Source organism: Limulus polyphemus, unplaced genomic scaffold (assembly GCF_000517525.1).
Source record: "Limulus polyphemus unplaced genomic scaffold, Limulus_polyphemus-2.1.2 Scaffold366, whole genome shotgun sequence".
NCBI classification, from domain to species: domain Eukaryota; kingdom Metazoa; phylum Arthropoda; class Merostomata; order Xiphosura; family Limulidae; genus Limulus; species Limulus polyphemus.
The window spans coordinates 15,706-20,262 of NW_013665976.1; positions in this window are offsets into that span (position 1 = coordinate 15,706).

Consider the following 4,557-nt stretch of genomic DNA (forward strand, 5'->3'; position numbering starts at 1 on the left):
ACTGTTAAATATGAAAAAAGATGATGCATCAACACTATCAATTCCCTTTACAATCTTAAACACCTCAATCAATTATATATTTTCAAATCCAAAATTTAACCTTGACAGGTTATATTTTTTTCTAATTAAAGTTTTTTTACCTTCACAGGGTAAAGTAGTCAAATGACGGTCAAGTAAAAGCACTGAAGATCCAACCAACTTATAATAGGTTTAAAATATCTTTGGTTTACTAGAGATTATTTCCTTTAGGTGAAAAAACCCGTCCTGCACCTAACTACTGAAGACCTTATAAAATATATGATTATAATCTACCATTTCATTGAATGTAAATAATACTAGTTTACGTATTTTTATCAAACATATTTTATGCTTATAATCTGCCCCCCCCCCCAGTGACACAGCGGTATGTCTGCGGACTTACAACGCTAGAATCCGGGTTTCGATGCCCGTGGTGGGCAGAGCACAGATAGCCCATTGTGTAGCTTTGTGCTTAATTACAAACAAACAAACTTATAATCTTTCAACATATTTGTTTCTATTATATAGTGTTTTATTTCGTTGTTGTTCTTTGGATTGTATAAATAATTACTTAAAACAACAAACACATTTGCAGATCCTTCTTTATTTTAATCAGAGATTATTTATTTTCATTTTACATTTCATGAAAATATTTTTCATATTTTAATAACTTTTACCATTATTACCGATAAAGTGACTACAGTGATTAATAGAATGTTGATATTTATTTGAAAATGTCTCTTACAACTTCATTAAGATCCAGATTGGTATTAATACTTTTCTACTAAATACGAATAAAAATATAACAACATATTTTAACACTATCAGATCTAAACATTTATCATCGATCTTCACACACTCGATAAGATAAAATTTAGACATTATATTTTTCCACATTTTTCAACTTTTCAGACATAACCAATTCAATAATTTTACTTACTGTTTATTCAAAAAAATATCCTAACCGTCTTTTATAAGTCATCAAACTCATAAGGCAATAAAAGCCCTTACACATCTTCATCTCGAAAGTTTCCTAAATAATCTTTAGTAAAACCATCACTATACCTCACTTTTAACCAAATTTACTTTCGAGATCCCTCCTCTCAAAGTTTATATAATGAGTTTGAAAAATATTCTGAAGAGTTTAAGCATTATAGTTTCAATCAATAAATATCACATAAGTGTTTGGGTTATAAATCTCTTAATCTACTTATTGCATAATCAAATCTATTTCTTTGTTTATTTGGCAGTAAAATATTTCGCATTTTTATGTGGCGTGTCCAATACAATTGTTCAACAACAACGTTTGTTTTACGTTTAGTGAAACGGTTTTATTTTGTGTTTAATCAATTTTATAGCATCGCAACCCTTTTTTCATTTCTTTGAATTTGTTTTGATATATTTCTCAATATTTCTTAACCTGATTTTAACTGAATATCTCCTAAACATTTATTAAAGACATCCATCATAGTTGATCTAAACCTCTCTTCTCCCCCTATTATTTATAGTATATTACAAGGTAATCTTATGATATCTTCTTACCATTCATCATCGATACGTGATGCTAATTGTTTTCATGGGCTTTTTATCATAGGATGTTTCAAAGTATTTTACTAATTCATCTCGAGTGTGTTTTAACAATTTTTATTCCCTTTCCATTTTACAATTTAATAGGTAACAAAAACGTTATTCAATATATTTTACTTTATATACAAAAAGCCCCCTATGTCTCAGTAAGAAAGTTATAACGTTAGAAGGCGGGTTTCGATACCCGTGATGGGCACAGACACAGATAGCTCATTGTGTTTAACAACAAAAATTCTATAAAAAAAATATGTGCATAACATATAAATGCGTAATGAAATATTATCAGTATAGTATGTAGTTATCTTTCTGATGCTATGGCTAGTGATAAGTCACTGTTTTGTTTATTTTTTATCTCCTGGTGAGTCAGCAACAAGTTTCCGAACTTCCAACGCTAGAATCCGGGGGTCGATTCCTCGTGCATAAAGCCCAATTGTGTGGAGTTGCGATATAAATCCAACAACAATAATTGTTTTACTTTTATGGTGAAGTATCTTCCACAAGAAAAGAATTCGCTTTTGTTACCATCTTCAACAAAAACGTTGTTTGATCAGAATAAAAGTGAATGGATGTTAACCTTCACTAAATTGTATTTCACGTGTAATTTTGAGGACGGCCCGGCATGGCTAGAAGGTTAGGGCGCTCGACTCGCAATCTGCGGGTCGCGGGTTCGAATCCTCGTCCCACCAAACATGCTAGCTCTTTCAGCCTTGAGGGCGTTATAATGTGACGGTCAATCCCATTATTCGTTGATAAAAGAGTAGCCCAAGAGTTGGCGGTGGGTGTTGATGACTAGCTGCCTTCCCTTTAGTCTTACGCTGCTAAATTAGGGACGGCTAGCGCAGATAGCCCTCTTGTAGCTTTGCGCGAAATTCATAACAAACAAACCAATTTTGTGGACATCTGCTTATGATGATTTTAATTGTCGTGATCAATCTAATGTATAACACTTTTATCTAAAAATTTATAATTAGGATAAATTTTCACTTGAATTAATATACGTCAATATTGTTTTCCTAAGAATATGTGACCAGTTATCGCCATAAATTTTACTTTCTTGAAACTGTGTAGTTTCTTTATTTTCGCGGCCTGTTGTCGCACTTTGGAGCCGTGTGTGTGTTATAAGAGTAGCGGTCAAATCCCATTTTTTTCGGTCACATAAGAGTCACCCAAGAGTTGGCGGTAGGTACTGTTAACTAGCTGCATTCCATTTAATATATCAGTTCAAACCCGGAAAGACTATGTGCTGATAGCCCGTTGTGTATCATTGCGCGAAATAAAAAAAAATAGTATTCAACAAAAACAAAATTTGATGGTTTAAAAAAAAACACGCAGAAATAGTTCCGTGTAGACTAACACTGGAATACAATAAATTATAATTCCTTTTTCCAAACTAAACCTAGAACATTAATGTTGTCCTTAAAGTATATTTATATGTATATACAGAATAATTCATTATTTTGCCCATAACATACATGTTTGTTTTAAAGAACACATTCATTTTTTTGAAAAAGTTATATAGAAAGTAATTGCATAAGGCTACGTTAAAGTTTTTTTTTTTTTTGGTTGCATGGGATTCATACATTTTAATGAGAACAACATTTTATGCGCTTGATTATAATCACTATACTATGATATAAACCTCTCGCCTAGAAATATAAATATACTTTCAAATTGTACTTTTTTCTTTTCATTTTCCGTCACGGATGTGCCTTCTCTTAAATTAGTTTGCTGCAGAAGAACTCGCTTTCCTTACACAGCGCAACAATGAATGGTTTGATTCCGTGCACTACGCAACAATGAATGGCTTAATTTTATTTTCTACTAAGTTGATGAAATATGCTTAAAATGTAAAGATAAGCCCAACAAAGATTATTTTTCCTGTGTTGTGAAAAAAAAAAAAGGAAGTTGAGTTAGTTTTGTATCAAAAGAAATCTTGCGTACACCTATACACACATTCGTATAAATAGATGATAAAAACGAAGTATATGCGAGATATATAACAACCTATCGCCACAATATAATAAAATACAGCAAGCACATTGGAGATACCGAAGCGCTCAAGTTGCCATCTCCATAATAGATGTTTAAAAACGAAGCAAAATTGAAAGAGGTAGTGATATCGAAACGCTCGAGTCACCACCACAATGTAATAAAACGAAACGTTCTAGTTAAAATAGATATTAAAAAGGGAAATTTATTTGAAAAAGTTAGCGATATCGCAAAGTTTAGTCTATTCGTTTTACAATTTTCGCGTAAGTCTACACAAAGGATATCTGTGCATAGTTATCCCTGATTTTGGACAGATAAACTATAAAGAAGGCAGTCGGTTAAATAGCACCCACCTCAAGGGCTTGGTCTACTAGTGTCTGACAGAATAGTGGGCCTCTACAGCTACCTTTATATCATGCCCACGCCCCCAAAATAAGGAACGCGATTTTAAGGCAACGGGACAGGAAGCAGGAATCGCCAGATTCACAGTCCGGGCAAATAGCATCTAGACCACACTTGACTCGTGATAAGTTGAATACTGGCTGTCGAAATTATGTTACAATTTATTTACGAATTTGGGCCTGTTTGTTTGTTAAGCGAAAAACTATGCATATGATTATCTGTGCACTACCTACTGCTGGTATCAAAATCCGATGTTTAGAGTTATAAGCCCTCAGACTTACCGCTGAACCATCAGGGAAGGGGAGATGGTATAAATTTGGGAAGCATTAAAGCAAAAATATTTATTCAACAGGTTAATGATAAAAAAAGAGTTTCCAGTTGATAAAAAAATACTGTCACTATACTCTTAAGGGAGGTTGTGAAATGATCTAAATATTTATTCAACAGGTTAATGATAAAAAAAGAGTTTCCAGTTGATAAAAAAATACTGTCACTATACTCTTAAGGGAGGTTGTGAAATGATCTAAATATTTACAGAGCAATTGAATTATTATTAATTAT